Source organism: Callorhinus ursinus, unplaced genomic scaffold, assembly GCF_003265705.2.
Source record: "Callorhinus ursinus isolate GAN/ISIS: 27379988/994484 unplaced genomic scaffold, GSC_fseal_2.0 scaffold33, whole genome shotgun sequence".
Lineage (NCBI taxonomy): Eukaryota > Metazoa > Chordata > Mammalia > Carnivora > Otariidae > Callorhinus > Callorhinus ursinus.
Genome location: NW_027397095.1, coordinates 11,771,516 through 11,792,925, shown reverse-complemented (window position 1 = coordinate 11,792,925; position 21,410 = coordinate 11,771,516). Strand labels below are relative to the sequence as shown.

General features: G+C 36.5%; 2 pseudogenes; both read right to left on the bottom strand.

Annotated features, from left to right (window-relative positions):
- Window positions 1–581: 581 nt before the first annotated feature.
- On the bottom strand, window positions 582–1,325 carry LOC112809397 (high mobility group protein B1 pseudogene; annotated as a pseudogene).
- Window positions 1,326–4,146: 2,821 nt separating this feature from the next.
- Window positions 4,147–5,104, bottom strand: LOC112809290 (ubiquitin thioesterase OTUB1 pseudogene; annotated as a pseudogene).
- Between the last annotated feature and the right edge of the window lie 16,306 nt (window positions 5,105–21,410).

Genomic DNA, 21,410 nt, shown 5'->3' with positions numbered 1-21,410 from the left:
CAGATGAGCAGAAGTCCACCTAAACGGATTAAGTCACTTTCACAGGGTCACATAGCCTGTAAGGAGTTGAACACATATAGTCTGATTCTGGAAGAGAGATTCAAAGCATGTGTTTGGGGGGGTCAGAGAAAACCTCTGTTAAAATAGAATATTGGTATTAAATTAATGGCCTGTTAACTATTGGAAACAAGAAAGTGACAACCCTAAATTTTGCCCTACAAGGTTGTGCAGTAATTGGTATGTGTGGTTTTGGTTTGATTTTTGGTGAGGGGGAGGGGCAGAGGGAGAGGGACAAGAGAGAATCTTAAACAGACTCCACACCCAGTGTGGAGCCTGATGAGGGGCTCAATTTCATCACCCTGAGACCATGACCTGAGCCAAAATCAAGAGTCGGATGCTGAACTGACTCAGTGACCCAGGCGCCCTGGTATTTGTGTTTTTTAAACATGAGATGGTAAAGCCATTTCTAACTCAAAAAAAAATTTTTTTTTTACATTTCAATTTGTTTCTTTAAAAGGAGGGAGTTGTGTACAGGGGGGTTAAATGCTTTATAGACAACAAAAAACTGCACTAGAACCAACTTATGCATCATCATTTTCTTCATCTTCCTCCTCCTCCTCCTCTTCATCTTCCTCATCTTCCTCCTCTTCCTTCTTTTTCTTGCTCCTTTCAGCCTTGACAACTCCCTTTTTTGCCATATCAGGCTTTCCTTTAGCATGGTATGCAGCAGTATCTTTTTCATATTTTTCCTTCAGCTTAGCAGCCTTCTTTTCATAATAAGGCTGCTTGTCATCTGCCGCAGTGTTATTCCACATCTCTCCCAGTTTCTTTACAACATCACCAATGGATAGGCTGGGATGTTCTCCTTTGATTTTTGGACCATACTCAGAACAAAACAAGAAAAAGGCCGAAGGAGGCCTCTTGAGTGCATTGGGATCCTTGAACTTCTTTTTTGTTTCCCCTTTAGGGGGGATATAAGTTTTCATTTCACTTTCATAACGAGCCTTGTCTGCCTTTGCTATGTCTTCAAATTTTCCTTTCTCTTTAGCAGACATGGTCTTCCCCCCTTCTGAGCACTTCTTAGAAAACTCTGAGAAGTTGACTGAAGCATCTGGGTGCTTCTTCTTGGGCTCCTCTCGGCAAGTTTGCACAAAGAATGCATATGATGACATTTTGCCTCTCGGCTTCTTAGGATCTCCTTTGCCCATGTTTAGTTATTTTCCTCAGCGAGGCACAGAATCGCCTAGCGCCCGTCTGGCTCTCACTTGCCCCAGTGCTGTCTCTGTGGAGCTCAGTGTACTGCAATGTTTATGAGAGCGGGGGCCAGACGCCTCAAAAATGTTTTTAAAAATAAGGAACTTCACAACTTTAGTTGTGATCCCAGATTCTACTTAGTTTGCTCTGTCACAATCATGCTATTTTTATCTTTCAAACTTTACAAAGTTTCAGTTACTGATTACAAGTAACAAAAGACTGGTTGATGGCTTCAGACAAGTGCCCAACATGTGTCCTAATTGTTTACACTTAATGAATTTGGAAACTGTCATCTCTGCCTTCACATGACAAAAATATGCTTTAAGCTGTGATAATCTTACTTCTTACAATTAAATAATATTTAAATAATTGAAATTACTTTTTTTCTGATCAAATCTTCAGAGGGGCAATTGCCAGGAGGACTTTTTTTTCTTTTTAACAGCTGAATGATATGAAGGAGATATATTAGGTTCCTTCTTCCTTGGGCCACCTTAGGACAATAACCATAAACTTTGTAACCAAGAGGGTAGAAATTGTGACAGATTTATTTCTGTCTCAGCCTTTGTTCAACTGTAAATTCTTTTAGGGCAGGGTCATGTCGGTTATATTTCTCTGCTTCCTATAATATCTAATGCTGTATTTGATGATAGTAAGGGTTCAATAAATATATATTGCATATATGAATGGAGATATGATAGTGGAGCTTTTATAGTTGCTTTACCTGTCTGTCTCCCTGCTTGCAAAGAGACAAACTGATTCTTTGTCATTGTTCATTTATTGTGTATTTTATATATGTAAAAAGGGATTGCATTACAATCAAGATAGCCCTGGAAAGTCCACACTTTGAATATTCCCTCTCTAGTTGAACCCAGAGCAATGAGTTAGAGTATAAAAAGAGAAAAATTCAAGTACATAGCTGATCTCAAAAATAAGATAAATCTTTCTGTGGACCATAAGTTGAATAGAAATTCAAATGGTATCAGACTGAAGCTACAGGATTTCTGGGCTTTGAGTTCAAAAGAAGAGACAGTATGGGTGCCTGGGGGACTCAGTTGGTTAAGTGTCCAACTCTTCATTTCAGCTCAGGTCATGATCTCAGGGTCATGAGATCAAGTCCCTCTGCCCCTCCCCTCACACTCCTCCCCACACCTTGAGCAACCATGCTCTTTCTTGTTCTCAAACAAAACAAAAACAAACAAACAAACAAAAATCAGGCAGTTGTTTGGCTCCTGTGAATACCCTAGAATAAGTATCTTAGCATAAATTTGGTTGGAAATAAGACCCCTGCTTAAAACTGAGGGCCATGTCGGGGCTTTCCTGCTTGTTAATACAAGTTGAAAAATACTCCTGTGGATTGATGCCTAGGGCTGCAATTTATTAAATGTTAAGTATTTAAGGATGAAAAAGATACACATATAACTTTATGACTCTCCTCTGTGATCTACCCAATATCATTGTAGGGCTGGGACCCTGTACTATCAATATATGATCTGATTCTAGATTGGAGTCCATAAAAGCAGATTAAAGCAATTGGAAAATTTGTAAATAAAGAGAGGTGAGCAGAGGAGATGGGGTGTGTGTATGTGTATGTGAGAGAGAGAGACAGATAATGAGCCATGAAAGAGAAACCGCAATCCAGAATTTTTAAATTCATGAAGATGATTGAGGCCTCTTCACACACACAAAAATATTTATTCACTACAGAATAAATAAAACTAATAGAATAATCTGAAAGAATCTTTCAAAATAAATATATTAAGGATGTATAAAGAAATAAATGAAAGAATGATATCTTTAAAAACTTGTTTATTTTCTTCCTTTATTTCTTTTTAAAGATTTATTTATTTTGGAGATTGAGAGAGAGAGAGCACAAGCTGGGGGAGGGGCAGAGGGAGAGAGTGAATCCTCAAGCAGACTCCCCACTGAGCATGGAACCTGAAGCCGGGCTTGATCCCAGGATCCGGAGATCATGACCTGAGCGGATACCAAGAGTCGGCTGATCAACCAACTGAGCCGTCCAGGCACCCCCTTTATTTTTTTAAATAAATACCTCAAAAGTTGTAAATACACCTCTAGGTGCCTCTTTATCTGAAACCCACAGATTTTGGTAGGTAGTACTTTCGATATCATTTGTTTCCCAATATTATGTCATCTCCAGGTGTTCTCTTCTAACACTTGGGTTATATGGAGTACAATTTTGAGTTTCCAAACATATGGAGTTTTAACTGTCTTTTTATAGTTAGTAACAACTGTCATTCTATTTTTTTCAGAGAAGGTAGACTTCATATTGATTTCAGACATTAGTTGGGAATTCCTTTGTGACCTAATAATAACTGATCTTTATAAGATATTGTACTTGTATGAAAACAATGGATCGTGGATCACCACATCAAAAACTAATGATGTATTGTATGGTGACTAACATAACATAATAAAATTAAAAAACAAAACAAAACAAAAATAAATAAATCTGTATATGTAAATATAAAAAAAAGATATTGTACTTGTAAAAAATACATATCCTGCCTTTGTCAGGCAAATGATTCTATAAATATTCATTAATTCAAATCTAATTTTATTGTTCAAATATTCCATATCCTTATTAATATTTTGGTCCTCGACCTATCAGTTTTAGGGTTAAAAATATTATTATTATTGGGCGCCTGGGTGGCTCAGTTGGTTAAGCGACTGCCTTCGGCTCAGGTCACGATCCTGGAGTCCCAGGATCGAGTCCCGCATCGGGCTCCCTGCTCAGCGGGGAGTCTGCTTCTCCCTCTGACCTTCTTCCCCCTCATGCTCTCTCTCTACCATTCTCTCTCTCTCTCAATAAATAAATAAAAATCTTTAAAAAAAATATTATTATTATTTTTTCACCACCAGCATACCCTTTAATAAAATGTGGAAGGTTGCATGACGGGGAAGGGGGGGGAGTGAAATATGACCATTTACAACCACAAAAAACCTCTGTACATGTCTAGCGCCTGGCAGAGGTGAGGGCAGGTAGGGCAGCGGCGGGCGGGGCCAGCCCTATTTGTAGAGGATGTCGTAGTGTCCAGGCCAATAGAGGAGGTACACCTTGGGCTCGGAACCCTCGGGAAAGATGTGCGGGTTGGTGGTGCCACCCTCGCCACAGTCCATGTACTCCACCTGCATGGAGACGCTGAGGGCCTGGGCCAGCGCGATGATGTGAATGTGGTCGCTCTCCTTGCATATGGGCTCCACCTCCTGCTGACAGAACTCCTTGACCGTCCACCCCCCCTCGATGAAGTTCTCGAAGAACTTGCTCTCCCGCTGCAGGTAGCCTGAGGTGAGCAGCCTCAGGTACACCACCAGGTAGTCCGAGGTGCTCTGGTCGTTGAAGGAGGCCAGCAGGTCGGCTACGGAGGTCTGCTTCTCCACCTGCTCGATCAGGTCCATGAACGTGTTGTGGAAATCCTCGATTGTGAACTCGGTGAAGCCCTGGGACACCAGGTCCTCTTTGCTCTTGGCAGACACGGCCTTAAACCGCTGCAATTCCTTGCTGTCGTCCAGCAGCGCCTCCAAGTGCGAGAATCCGAAAGCTCGGTAGAAGCAGTTTCCGTCGGGCCTGGTCTTGTGGATGTATGAGTACTTTTTGTGGAGGTCCTTGATCTTCTGTTGATAGATGTTGTCATCCTCAGCATACTCCTTGTACAGGACCGATAGCTCCAGTTGCTCCGAGACCAGGGGGTTCTGCACAGCAAACTCTTGCTGAATTCGGTCCTGCTGAGCCATGATGGCTTCATCATAAGCAAGACAGTTAACATCTTCGGAGTCCCTGCCGAGCAGCTCCTGCTTCTGCTGCTGAGGTTCCTCCGCTGCCATCTTTAAACAGCACCGCCAGAGTAAAAATGTTATTAAAATATCCTACTTTGATTGTGGGTTTGTCAACTTCTCCTGGAAGTTCTCTCTGATTTTTTTTGGTAATGAGATAAAATTCCATAATATAAAATTAATCATTTTAAAGTATACAATTCAGTAGTGTATAATGCATTTCAATGTTATGCCATTATCACCACTATCTAGTTCCAAAACATTTTCATCACCCAAAGGAAACCTCTTAAGCAGTCACTTTCTCCCCCAAGTCACTGGCAAACACTAGTCTGCTTTCTGAATCTATGAATTTACAAATTCTGAATGTTTCTTATAAATGGAATCATACAACATGTGGTCTTTTGTGTCTGGCTTCTTTCATTTAGCATAAAGTTTTAGAGGTTCATCCATATGATAACATGTACCAGTACTTCAATCCTTTTTTTTTTTTTTTTTTGGACCTACACTTAACATTCTAATGAAAGATAGTAGTTGAAGGAACATTATACACAGTTTAGTTCCAAGGAATTAAGCATATGACAATTCACATACCCTTCTACAGATAAATTTACAAACACTTATATCTTAATGAAACATGTTACTTGAAGGACACATTAATACATAGTGTACTTTCTTTTGGGGGTCCTCTACATACTTTTTATTTTTTTAAGCTTTTAATTAAATTCCAGTTAATTAACATACAGTGTAATATTAGTTTCAGGTGTACAATATAGTAATTCAACACTTCCGTACAACACACAGCACTCATCAGGACAAATGCCCTCCTTAATCCCCATCACCTATTTCCCCCATTCCTCCCACCCAAGTCCCCTCTGGTAGCTATCAGTTTGTTCTCTATAATTAAGAGTCTGTTTCTTAGTTTACCGCTCTCTCTCTCTCTTTTTTCCCCTTTGCTCATTTGTTTTGTTTCTTAAATTTCACATATGAGGGGACTCATATGGTATTTGTCTTTCTCTGGCTTATTTCGCTTAGCATAATACTTTTCTAATTCATCCATGTCATTGCAAATCACAAGATTTAATTCTTTTTGATGGCTGAGTAATATTCCATTGTATATACATACCACATCTTCTCTATCCAATCCTTTTTATGGATTTATGGATTTAAAGGACAAAAAAATGTCCTTTGCATGCACATACCCAACTTAGTTTATCCATTCATCCACTAATGAACATTTGGGTTATTTCCACATTTTGACTATTGTGACCAATGATGCTATGTACATTCATTTAAAAGTTTTTGTTTGAATACCTGTTTTCAAGTCTTTTGTGTATACATCTGGAAATGGAATTCATGGGTCAGATCATAGCTCTATGTTTAACTGCTAAAAGAACTGTCAAAATGATTTCCACGGTGGCTAAGAACCATTTCACATTCCCATCAGCAATGTGTAAGTGTTCCATTGCTTCACATCTTCACCAGCACTTGTTTTCTTCCATTTTTTAGTTATGGCCATTGTAGGGCTGTGAAATAGAATCTCATTTTAGTTTTGATTTGCATTTCTCTAATGTCTAATGATGTTAGGCATCTTTTAATGTGTTTATTGGACATTTATATATCTTGTTTAGAAAGATGTCTATTCAAGCCATTTGGCTATTTTAAAATTGGAGTTGTTTTACTTTTTGTCATTGCATTATAAAGTTTCCTTCTATATTCTGGATACTAGATTCTTATCTGATATATGATTTGCAAATATTTTCTCCAACTGTGTATGTTGTCTTTTCACCTTCTTTATAATGCCCTTTGAGCACAGTTATTTTTTTTTTTTTTTAATTATCAAATTCACTTTTGTTGCTTGTGCCTTTTGTGTATCTAAAAAGCCATTGCCAAATCTAAGGTCATAAAGATATATAAGGTTGATTCTTCCTTTTCATATAAATAGTGTCTCTTCTATTAGTGCTTCTTTCCTTGCATTCTACTTTTTCTGATGGGCATATTACTTCATAAGCTTTATTTTAGTTAGTATTCACTAGCTATACTTTTCATCCATGAGTTAATATTCACCTTTTTAAAAAAGATTCATTTATTTATTTTAGAGAGACCATGAGTGGGAGGGGCAGAGGCAGAGGGAGAAGGAGAGAGAATCTCAAGCAGACTTTGTGCTGAGCTTGGAGCTGGTCATGGGGCTTGATCCCACAACCATGTGATCATGACCTGAGCCAAAACCAAGAGTTGACCCAACTGACTGCACCACTCAGGTGCCCCAGTATTCATCTTTTATAAGTGGTTTTGTTTCAGTATGTCATTTTAAGTGATATTGAGTTGAATATCTTAAAATGTCTTTATTTTGCCTTCATGCTTGCATATTAGTTTAGCTGAGTATGGAATTCTTCATTGAAAGTTATTTCAATGTGTTGCTGTGATGAGAGGTCTATAGTCAGTCTTAAGTAATTACAGTCTTTGTAAGTAATCAATATTTTCTTTCTGTTAGCTTTTAAGACTTCACTTGATGGTCTTCTGTTTCACTGCAGTACTTCTAGGTATCAAATTCATCCTAAATTATGATGCTTAATACTTGAAGGACACTTGAGAATTTATATCTTTCTTCAATTCTGGGAAAGTTTTTATTATTATCTTTTCAAATACTACTTTACACTTTATTTTTTCTGAAATTCTCTTACACATATTTTGAAATCTCTCAATCAAATGCACATGTCTTTTAACTATATTTCTTGTATTTTTTCCTCCTGCATTATGAATGAATACCTCAGTATTCTCTTCCAAGTCACTGTATCCAGTCCACAGTTTAACCCACTTAATTAGTATTCTTTGTGATTATATTCTTTATTATCAATATTTCTGTTTTGATTGTATTCTTTATTATCAATATTTCTATTTTTAATTACTACCTATTCTAGTTTCATTTCTATCTTTCTATTTTCAATTCCTTTTTGTTTCAGTTGATATGGCTATATTTACCTCTTTGAGCATGCAACCAATACAATCTATTGTTTTATTCCTAATATTTAATACAATTGATTTCATTAGCTTATTTCATATGATTTGTGATTTCTGTTTACACAGTCATTTTGAGTGAGTGGTTATTTATGTTTTTCCCTTTATATATTCCTCTCTCTCTTGCCTCCACATGTCCACCAGACCCTCAATGCAGAGCCACTCTTATAATCATTTTTAGAAATTCCCAGTCTTGTGGTGATATTGAAGACATTTCAAATCCCATAAATATACCAGTGGAGAGCTTGGTTCACTTCCTGTGTTTCTTTTCCCTCCCTAGACCCACAGTTTCTTATAAAGCAGTACTCCCAGGTTGAATGTCAACAATAGGCTTCTCAGCATCTTTTCAGTGTGAGAGGCCTCCCTTCAGCTCTTGGCTACAGGTAGTATGACTGGCTATGGTACCCATTTCTCATTTGCAGGACTTCATTTTTTTCATTTTCTTGTAAGAACTCAGGCTCTCATAGGTCTGTGTAAATTTAGCTTCACTTTCTACTTTGTGTCTCTATTCCATTTCTATTCATAAGGATATTTATTTTACTGTCAATCTTAGCTATTTTTTTTTAATTTCAGTTTTGCATTTTATCTTTGCTATTTGTTTGATGAAGAAAGGCTATATCACAGAAAAAACTTGTGGAAACTTTTAAACCAGATGTTCTTTCTTTATTTACTCTTCAACTTGTTTCTGCTGATTTTAATCCTCATCATTTCACTGAGAATGCCCTTAGCAAGGTAAGTGAAAGCTGTTATGTTGCTTAAAGCAATACATTGTTCTGTCTTCATCTTACTCAACTTCTCAGCAGCATTCAACAGATTTTGCCATTTTTTCCTTCTTACAATACTTTCCTGTTATTTTCCACCACATACACACCTGATTTTCTACTATCTCACTCTCTACTACTTTATCTCTGTTTTTGGCTCCTCCTTCTCTGATAGGCCTCTATCATGTTGGAATTCCTTAAGAAAATTCTGGGTTTTCTTTTCTTCCCCATCTACACCCTCTCTAGTTTTCAATAATATCTCCAGCCTAGACATTTTTCCTAGGTTCAAAGCACTTACATCAAATACCTTATTTTAACATATCTTATGGTTCACAGATATTTCCAACAGGAGATGTTAACACTAAAATTTTGATTTTCCCCCAAACTTGTTCATTTCCTAGTCTTACTCATCTCAGAAAACAACAACACTAATTACTTGCTGAAATCAGAAGGTTGGAGTCATCTTTGTTGCTATCCATACACATACATGCACATACCTCTAACCCATCAGAAAATCCTTGTGATACAACCTCCCAAATATCTTTGCATCCATCTACTTTCCCCCATATCCACTGTCACACTTTAACACAGGCTCATCCCTTATCTGGCTTGCTGTGATAGCCTTCAAATTGGTCTCCTGTTTCTATTCCCCTTTTTCCACCAGCTCATAATAATCCATTCTACACACAAAGTACCCAGAGTGATATTTTTAATATATAACAATGTAAACCTTCAATGGTTTTCAAATTCACTAAGAATAAAATTGAAACTCCTTACTGGGACCAACAAACACTGAATAACTTAGCTCCTAAACAACTCACCAGTTTTACTTAGCAACACCCACTCTCTCATTCATTATGTCCTAAATACAATGACCTTCTCTTAGCTCCTAAGAGAAAACTACCTCACGACTTTAGCTTGCTCAGTGCTTGCTCTATAATCTTCCTTGGAAGTTTTGTTTTTTTTTTCCCTTTCATCTTCATTCATTTTATTTTCTTCTTTTCTTTTATTGAAGTATAGTTGATTCACAGTGTTACATTAGTTTTCAGGTGTACAACATAGTGATTTGACAACTGTATACATTATGCTACGCTCACAAGTGTAGCTCCCATCTCTCCCCATACAACACTATTACAATATCATTGACTATATTCCCTATGCTGTACCTTTTATCCCCATGACTTACTCATTCCATAACTGGAAGCCTGTGTTTCCCATTCTCCTTCATTCATTTTACCTATTCCCCAACCCCCCTCTCTTCTAACAGTCACCAGTTTGTTCTCTGTATTTATGGGTCTGTTTTGTTTCTTTGTTGTTTTTTCATTTGTTTTGTTTTTTAGATTCCACATATGAGTGAAATCATATGGTATTTGTTTTTCTCGGTCTGACTTATTTCACTTAGCATCATACCCTCTAGGTCCATCCATGTTGTTGCAAATGGCAAGATTTCATCCTTTTTTATGTCTGAGTAATATTCCATTGTATATGTGTACCACATCTTCTTTATCCATTTGTCTATTTATGGACACTTTTATTGCTTCCATATCTTGGCTATTGTGAACAATGCTGCAATAAACATAGGGGTGCACATATTTCAAATTAGTGTTCTCATTTTCTTTGGGTAAATACCCAACAGTGGAATTACTGGATTGTATATTTCTATTTTAAATTTTTGAGGAACCTCATACTATTTTCCACAGTGGTTGCACCAATTTACATTTCCCACCAACAGTGCACAAGGGTACCCTTTTATCCACATCTTTGCCAACACTTGATATTTCTTGTCTTTTTTTTAATGTATTATTTGTTTCAGGGGTACAGATCTGTGATTCATCAGTCTTATATAATACCCAGTGCTCATTACAACACATACCCTCCCCAATGTCCATCACCCAGTTACCCCATCTCTCTTCCCCACTCTTTGCCTTTTTTATTTTAGCCATTTCTGACAGGAGTAAGGCAATATCTCTTCCTTCAGAGTTTTTTAACAAGTTATTTTCAGGACTACTTCTTGTCATTTAGGTCTCAGTTTATATGCCACCTTTACACAGAGCCCCTTCATGATCATTTTAAATAATGTCCCCACTTTTTTCTCTGTCATAAAAACTCTGTTTCCTTTCTAGCACTTACTATTGAGTTTGTGTATTTATTTATCACAAAATATTGCAAGATTTTTCTTAGTTATTACTGGATTCATACTGATCAGTAAAATATCTAACACCTCTTCTAGTTCAAAAGCAAAATGGTTAGTGACCTGCCACATATCATTCAGATAGATGCAAAAAGAGAAGCCAGTGAACAAGCACTATGTGACTCTTCAAGCCCATGTTTAGATTCTCAGAGGAAAGGTATCTCCACTTTCCTGGGATGTGTTTCCTGGGAGATTTTCCAGAAAAGTGAGAGTACTCCTTGCACATAGACAAAAGAGAATATCCCCTTTACATTCCTGTTTTCAAGGACTATGTTCTACAGAGAAGACTATTCTCATTAAAAATTTTCAAACCATTGAACATTAGTGTCTGCATTAACAGACAGAGCATGCGTGGATTCAACATTATCTACTAATTTTGGGTGAGGAAATGTCATTTGGACTCAAGTCTATGCTTACATAACTGCTATTGTCTCTTTCTCTCTCACACACAAACACACACACACACACACTTGACATCTCTAAGAAGTAACTCAAATTCCTCTTCTCCCTCTAGTAAGTCCTAACAAAAACTTAGTGGTATTTAACAAAGTCAGTGACTTCCACACATTTCGATTACTGTGATGAAAGTACCTGGCACACAGGGGTTTAAGGTCAGTCAGTATCAGCTTATAAACTGTGCAAGAAATATACAGCAAAGATCTACATATGGACACTTTGTGTTTAATAGTCTTTTGAATAACATTTCAATGGCAATTGAATGTTGCAGCTGTTTGTAATCAACATAGCACTGGGATCTCTTGAGAATGTATGATATGTAACTGCTGCTGAATTTTGTTTTCAAGCTGGTCTAAATCAGGTTGGGTTCTTTTAAAACTAGTGTATTCTATAAGGGCAAAATATGAATAATAAGATATATTCAAACTACCTGTGATTTGAAAGCAATATTATTCATGAATTCTTTTCTCTCATTTTGCTGCTTGAAACAAGCTACTTAAGACAAGTTTCCATGTAGCTAAAAATAATGCTATTGATGTGTTCAGTTTCCCAGTTGAAGAGATGAACTTAACTGAGTCATATACATTCTCTCAAATGGTCCTTCCTGTGACCAAAGGCTAACCTTTGCCATGTACACTAGGGGGAAAGGACTAGGAAATTAAAAATCTATACATGGAAGCTGTGACTGATCCTGAATGTGACCAGACCTCACAGGACCTCCCTGACTCAATGAAGGAAAGAAACCAGTGCTCACTCCATAGAAGTTTCCAACCATCTCTGATCAAAAGAATACTTAAATTTTCTGAAAATGTCGTATATATGGGTCATCACAAACATAGTCCAAGTGACTTAATGGCACTTGGAATCTCACTGGTTATATCACTCTTCTCACTAAAAACGGAGCTTATACACCCTTTATTCTGTCTGGTAGTGATCCTTAGCAGAAGTTTCAAGACTTACCTTTCAATGTAATTCTTACTTTTTGCTGAGCACTCAAGTCTTTCCTTTTGGTGCCTGGTAACTCATGGCTGTCTAGGACTTCACAATCCATCTTTCAAAGCCTTCTCTCACAGTTTCTTATGTTTTAGATTTTTCATGTTTCCTATAAAAGTGTCCCTTTTCTATGCCACATTCACTGTTACCTAGAGCTCTTCTGAGAAAAATTTGTTGTTCATTAACATTCTGTACCTTAAGCTGAAAGAATGAATAAAGGCAACAATTTTAGATCCCTACAGACTATTCAAAGAGGTGTGATTGGATCTTTAGGTGACATTGATTCTATTCATAGAACAGATGTTTATTGAGCCTTTACTACTTATATGTAACTATACATACAAAAATGAAGCATTTAGTTTCTCATGGCATCTATCAAATTCCTTCATATTTAATCAAAAGCATGAAAAAGAGAGATGTGCTATAGATATCTAGTGGTAACATATGATTTCCAAACAGTCTAATCAGAGTGGTATTAATGGGGAGTGTGGCATTTGACCCAGTTTTTGAAAAATGGATAGGATTTCAATGTCTGGAGATTAGAGGTAGAGGATATCCAAGGTGGAACAAAAGATAAAGGATGGAAGTGCTGTAAAGATGGAAAAGCACAGGCCTTTAGGAAATGGCAAATAGTTCAATTTGACCAGAGCGTAATGTGGTTATGTGAGAGATGATGAGGAAAAAGGTTCTGAAATATCAAGATAAAGAGTTTGGGTATTATTTATTGAATATTCTTAAGGTAAGGGCTTAGTATAGGGTCAGCATTGCACTAACTATGCTGATTACATCACCTTTGTAAATTAATGAAACAATCTGTCTGTAAATATTGTTATTACCATTTATAATATAAAGGCATGAAAGCTAAGAGACATAAAATGACTTCTACAACATCACATGGCAATGGCAGGCAAAGGTTGAGCTCAGAACAGACCTGTTTACCTCCAAAGCTGGATCTTTTTTTTTTTTAATCTGAGTGTAGTTGACACACAATGTTACATTAGTTACAGGTGTACAACATAGTTCTTTGACAAGACTATACATTATGCTATGCCCACCACAAGTGAGCATCTGTCCTCATCTGTCCCAGTATATCACTATTATAATATCATTGATTATATTCTCTATGCTGTGCCTTTTATTCTGGCGATTTAGTCATTCCATAAGTGGAAGTCGGTATCTCCCCACTTCCCTTCACCCATTGTGTCCATCTCCCCAACCCCCTCCATTCTGGCAACCACCAGTTTATTCTTTGTATTTATAGGTCTCAATCTGCCAAAGCTGGAGCTCTTAATGACTGTATTCTATAATCTCCCTAAGCTTTAAGGAGATTAATGCATCTTTCTCACAAACATAAGACTAAAGTGAGCAGGAAGCAAATATGATGAATTTATTTGGGAAACTATTGTATTATATCAGGTTTTGAACTAAAGTGGCAAGAGTGAGTGTTAAAGAAATGAAACAAAAGTTATTGGAAAGGAAGGGTAGTGTTTAATGACATGGAAAGAATAGAATGAGTCAATGATCAATGGGATGATGATGGTGTTGCTAACAGAAATAGGAAAGTCAAAAAGGAATGTGCAGCAAATCAAAACCACAATGAGATATCACCTGACACATGTCAGAATGGCTAAAATAAAAAACACAAGAAATAACAAGTTTTGGCAAGGATGTGGAGGAGAAAAAGAACCATCGTGCACTGTTGGTGGGAATATAAATTGGTACAGCCACTGTGGAAAAGAGTATGGAGGTTCCTCACAAAATTAAAAATAGAAATATCATATGATCCAATAATTCCCTACTGGGTATTTAGCCAGAGAAAATGAAAATGCTAAATCAAAAAGATGTATGCACCCCTGTGTTTATTGCAGCATTATTTACCATAGCCAAGATGTGGAAACAACACGGTGTTCATCAGTAGATGAATGGGGTACCTGGCTGGCTCAGTCAGTAAAGCATGTGATTATTGATCTTGAAGTCATGAGTTCAAGCCCCACGTTGGGCATAGAGCTTGCTTACTTTAAAAAATACATGAATGGATAAAGGAGATAAGGTATATACATACAGTGGAATATTATGCAGACATAAAAAGGGATGAGATCTTGCCATTTGTAACAACATGGATGGACATAGAGGGTATTTTGCTAAGTGAAATAAATCAGATTGAGAAAGACAGATACCATATTATTCCACTCATATGTAGAATCTGGAAAACAAAACAAATGAATAAATAAACACACAAAAAGCATAATCAGACCTACAAATACAGAGAACAAACTGATGGTTGCATAATGCATAGAGATGCTGAATCACTATGTTGTATACCTGAAATTAATGTAATATTGTGTGTCAACTATACTCAAAATTTTTTAAAAAAGTTTTGGCACTATCAGTATGAACTCATGTTAAGCTAAATATAAGTACAGATGAATAGATAGATATCTATTAGTATACACACATATATTTTCTAGCTCTGTCCACTAAGAGGGCCTAGTAGCAAGGAGCATACCCAGCACCCAGATAGTGGTTTCTAATACCATTCTCCAATAAGAGGAAGCATGGGTCCTTAGAGAAACGGCTGATTCTAGAACTTGGGCAGTAAATATAACAGGTGAATGTGGAAAAGAAGTGCCAGAAAGTAAGGAAATGCTAAAAATAAATAAATAAATACATACATACTTTATAATGATGAGACTATGCCAAAAGGACACAGAAGCCAACTAAAAGATTTCTCTATGGCCAAAACTGGAAAATTTTAAGCAATAAAATAAGGTAGTATTGGAGTAACTACAGTATAGTATCATATACTACTATATGTACTATATAGTATAGTAAATAATTTTAGAACCCTAAGCACAAAATAAATATGAGTCCATGCCTTATAAATATAGAGTAAATAAGTAAATAAATGGGGGGAAATAGAGAAATCTCATGTGTCAAAGAATTCCAAGTAATTTATGTAGATACTTTGCCCTTAAGGAAATAAAGCATAGCTGCCCACTTAAGTGTGGTCTGTGCATAGGTGACAGCCTTACAAACAAGTATGGAAAAGGAATAAAACAGTAACTTTAGAGGGGAGAAACCTGACAAACATTACTTCAGCCAGATGATCAAGGTCAATATCAACAGTCATAAATCATGTTGATAATATGTTTCATTGATATGATGTGACAAGAACGACACTTAACCTGTGTGGTTTTTCTTCAAAATCCTATAGCCCCAACTAACCAGGGGAAAAACCCGAGACAAACCCAACTGAGGGACATTCTACAAAATACCTGACAAGTCTCTTCAAAACTGTCAAGAACATTGAAACAAGTGAAGTCTAAGAAGCTGTCACAGTCTAAGTAGGGATGATGACTAAATGTAATGTGTTATCACGTGGATATACATGGATGGGATCCTGGGACAGAAAAAAGACAGTAGGTAAAAAGTAATAAAATTTGAATAAAATATGGACTTTAGTTAATAATAATGTTTTGATATTGGTTCATTAGTTGTAAGAATTGGATCATAAAATGAGATATTAATAATAGAGGAAACTGGATGTGAAGCATATGGGAATTCTGTGTACTATCATTATAACTTTTCTGTAAATTTAAAACTCATTGTTAGTGATACTGTGGGGAAATAAGCACTCATACTTATGGCTCCACATCCTAGGGGGAATACACATTGCTGCAACCCTCATAAACACTTTAAAAATTTTTAAAGATTTTATTTATTTATCTGAGAGAGAGAACAGAGGGAGGAGCAGTGGGAAAGGGACAAGGAGAATCCATGCTGACCATGGAGCCAGACGCAGGACTTGATCTCATGACCCTGAGATCATGACTTGAGCCAAAATCAAGAGTTGGATACTTAACCAACTGAACCACCCGGGCACCCCTGCAACCCTTAAAAGGGAAATGGAAAATACCTATCAAAAGTATACATGTGTTTATCACTCAAACCATCAATCCAACTTCTAGGATTTCACCCTGAAAATATATCTCCAACAATATAAAAATAGGTATAGTCAAAGTTATTTGCTTCAACATTATATTTTGTAAATGCATAATGCTGGAAATATCCTAAAAGTTTGCACTGAAGAGATTGGTTGCATAAACTATGGTGCATCCACATGCTGGGATGTTATGCAACTGCAAAAAAGAAATGAAAAGAATCTTTGAACTGATATGGAGTGACTTCCAGGCTATATCGTTAAATGAAAAACTCAAAGTATGAAGATTATGTACAGTACGCTACTTTTATGGAATGAAAATGGGGAAATAACAGAATATGTACATATCTGTTACTTTTGCAAAAGGAACACAGGAAGGATAAATAAGAAACTAAAGGAATTGGTTACCTAGGGGGAGTGAACAGGAACAAGATAGAAAGGATGGTGGAAGGGAATGATTTAGGAGGGATTGGAGTAGAAGTGAGACTTCTCTGAGTATATCTTTCTGAATAGTTTTAAGTTTTATAACCACATAAGTGTTTTACATACTCAAAAATAAACAAACAAAAATACATACATGTATGCATGTAGACACATAACCAAGATAGGAGGGGACTCAGAAATTAAGTAAAAGCAGAAACAAATGAAGCTGTCAAATGAATAGCTTAGCACAATCACACTGAAGGTGGATGGGGATGATAACTTACCCAAGTAATTCTTAAATATATTATTTTGACTATATAACCTCAAGGACATATAGCACTATAAACAAATTCCGTACTCCAATAAGTAGGTGGGCTTTTCATAGAGTTAGCAATTGTGAAACTACTTTATATGTTTAAGATTGAGCAAGTTAGTAAATATATTGTAGGTAATGAGAGCTAGTTTTCTCACTGTCATCAAACAAATTACAAATGAGGAAACAGGGCAAGCTAGAATGAGCTCTGTGGCATAAGATTGGAATCAGTATGAACTCAGCGTATTTAACATATATACGGATAGCTATAGAAGTAGAGGTGTCTCTGTGTATGTATATACAGATTATGTTCCTCTGTCTACTAAGAGGTCCTAGAAGCAAGGACGACGAGTACCAGTGAACACACTAAGTACAAAAGGGAGCCAAGGCTTATCCTAGAGTCTAGCATAGTACTTAGACCTCAATGTTCAATAAATGATAAATATCATCATTGTCATCATCACCTCATTTTAGCATCATTATAAGGAAAGCTGATTGTACGCACAGAGAAACATTTTAAACAAATGGTGAGAGAATGAAGAGAAGATCAATGAAGGTTTCTGACAGAGTGGGAAAGGAGAGTTTTTTTATATGGGAAATTTTCACCTTGGAAAAGAAGATAGTTATGTCTGCCTCTAATAGAGGAGGGAGGAGGAGGAAATGATTGAAGATGTGCATACACATTTTAACATTGAAATGAAAGTATCTTTGATCTCTTCAGAAGAATATGAAGTGAAATCACCCAATGAGAACAATGAATAGAGGGAGAAAGGTCCAGGTTAAAGTTAGGAATCATCACTTCTGGAGAAATGTGATATAGAGACAAGATAGAACTAAAAAGGTCTGCAGAGCAGCAAAAAGTGCCTACCTTAAGTAACATGAGTTTGTAGTAAATTTAATTTCATAGCAGTATTAGAATTATTATCAAAACACTGTTTAGTATTTAATTGGTATCAACTTTTTTATTGCAATATAATTGACATACAACATTGTATTAGTTTCAGGTATACAACATAAGGATTCAATATTTGTATATATTACAAAATGACCACCACAATAAGTCTAGTTAACATCAACGATCATATATAGTTACAGAATTTATGTGTGTGTGACAAGAACTTTGAAGTTCTACTCTCTTAACAACTTTCAAATATGCAATAGGGTTTTATTATTATAGGCACCATGCTATACATTACATCATCAAGATTTATTTATTTTATAACTGGAACTTTGTACCTTTTGACTCCCTTCACTCACCCTCTACCCCTACCTCTGGCAACCACCAATTTGTTTTCAGTATCTATGAGCTTGGTTTTCTTTTCTTTTTTTAAGATTCCACATATAAATGAGATCATACAGTATATGTCTTTCTCTGACTTATTTCAGTTAATGCAATGCTTTCACAGTCCATCCATATTGTTGCAAATGGCAAAATTTTATTCTTTTATGCCTGAATAACATTCCATTGTGTATATATATGTGTACACACACATGCGCGCACACACACACACACACACACACAAATATATACTTTCTTCATCCATTCATCTTTTTTTAAATCCATTCATCTTTTGATGGACACTTAGGTTGTTTCCATATCTTGGCTATTGTAAATAATGCTGCACTGAACATGGGGTGCATGGGGTTTTCATTTTCTTTAGATAAATACCCAGAAGTGGAATTATTGGATCATATGGTAGTTCAATTTTTCATTTTTTTGAGGAAGCTCCATGGTGTTTTCCATAGCGGCTGTGCACCTAATTTACATTCCCACCAACAGTGCCCAGGGCTTCCCTTTTCTCCACAACCTCACCAACACTTGTTATTTCTTGTCTTTTTGATGATAACCATTCTGACAGGTGTGAGGTGATATCTCACTGTGGCTTTGATTTGCATTTTCCTGATGATTAGTGAGTGATGTTAGGCATCTTTCATGTACCTGTTGGCAATTTGCTTGTTTTCTTTGGAAAAATGTCTATTCAGAACCCCTGCCCAGTTTTTAATTGGACTGGGGTTTTCTGCTATTGAGTAGTATAAGTTCTTTATATATTTTGAATATTAACCCCTTATGAGATACATGATTTGCAAATATATTCTCCCATTAAGTAGGTTGCCTTTTCATTTTGTTGATGGTTTTCTTTGCTGTGCAGAAGCTTTTTAGTTTAATATAGTCCCACTTGTTTATTTCTGCTTTGCTCCCTTTGCTTTTGGTGTCAAATTCTAAAGAAATCATCACCAAGACTGATTTCAGGGACCTTACCACTGATGTTTTCTTCTCAGAGTTTTAGGATTTTAGGTCTTACAGTCAAGTCTTTGACCCATTTTTGAGTTAATGCTTGTGCATGGTGTAAAATAGTAGTCCAGTTTCATTCTTTTGCATGTGGCTGTCCAGTTTCCCAGCACCATTTATTGCAGAGGTTGTCCTTTGCCCACGGTACACTCTTGGCTCCTTGTTGCAAATTAATTGACCATAGGCATGGGTTTATTTCAGGGCCCTCTATTCTGTTCGACTGATCTAAGTGTCTGCTTTTATGCCAATATCATACTGTTTTGATTACTATTGTTTTGTAATATACTTTCAAGTCATGGAGCGTGATGTCTCCAGCTTTGTTCTTTCTCAAGATTGCTTTGGTTAGGGATGCCTCGATGGCTCAGTTGGTTAAGTGTCAGACTCTTGATTTCAGCTCAGGTCATGGTCCCAGGGTCCTGGAATCTAGTCCCGCATCAGGCTCCCTGCTCAGTTGGAAGCCTGCTTCTCCCTCTGCCTGCCATTCCTCCTGCTTGTATTCTCTCTCTCTCTCTGTTTCTGGAAATAAATAAATAAAATCATTAAAAAAAAAGATTGCTTTGGTTATTCAGGGTCTTTTGTGGTTCCATACACATTTTAGGATTGTTCTATTTCTGTGAAAAATGCCATTGGAACTTTGATAGGGATTGAATTGTATCTATAGATTGCTTTCATAGTATGGACATTTTAACAATATTAATTCTCCCAATCTGTGAGCACAGAATGTCTTTCCATTTGTTTGTGTCTTCCTCGGTTTCTTTCATTAATGTCTTATAGTTTTCAGCATATACATCTTTCACTTCCTTGGTTAAATTTATGCCTAGATGTTTTATTCTTTTCAATGCAATTGTAAATGGGATTGCTTTCTTAATTTCTCTTTACTGTTAATGTATAGAAACACAACAGATTTTTTATCCTGCAACTTTACTGGATCCATTATTAGTGCTAACATTTTTTTTGGTGGAGTCTTCATCGATTTTTTTTCTTACACATTAACTTTGCCTCTCCAGTTGTAACTTTCTTAGACAAGAAAAAATTTTTTATATGGAGTTTATATTTTCTATCACACATACCCAGCAGAAGACTGAAAACATGTAAACAACTATATTTTCAACTTGGACCTTGTGGTAGCCCTACTCCTAGATTTTGCTTAGTTCTCCCATCATTTTCCAAGCAGATCAGAGAATTACATGAATTCCCTTATAGGAATTGGTTGATTCCCAAGATTCTTCTCAGAGAGAAGAAAGGACTGCACAGTCATCCTTGCATTTTCTTACCATGGATTATCTATAGCAAATCCTTCATCCTGGGACAGCTTTCTTTAGTCCATGAGTACATAGGAGAATAAAAACTTCTTTTTTAACATCATCCTAAGAATAATGTAATTAAGAAGGGAAGCCATTTTTCAAAAATCCAAATTTTCACTCTAAAGTCTAATTGGCATTTGGATTATTCACTATACTGAATTATTCACATCAACCCTCTCTTGTCACTATTAGGGGAATCAAAGATGTGGCTATACCATAAGTGCCAAGCACTCCTTCCGAGTTGTGGACTAGAGACCTGAGCAGCGAGTACTCTTATCAGAAGAGGACATTTTGACTGCGGCTTTTCTCCAGACTCACAGGTTTAATTCCAGCCTAACAGCTGCACTGCAGTCCATGAAATATTTACATTGTTTCTTGCTAAATTATATACATTATTTACTATATCATCTATTAAATATTTACCACCTTTCCAAATATGCCATGTATTGCACTCCACTGCTCTTGTTTCTTTTAACATTAAAATAGAAAAGACCAAGTCCTGTGGAAGCTTGGAGAAAGTGCCTGTGACAGAGAAGAAAACAGATGAGGAATAATGGAAAGAAAGCTAGAAGGCAGCTATTTGACAAAGGGCTCCGTGTTATGTGCTCTCTATTTTCTCAACTTTCCCTTCCTCTAGCTAGAATTATCATTTCTCTTACTTAGAGAAGATGCTTATTT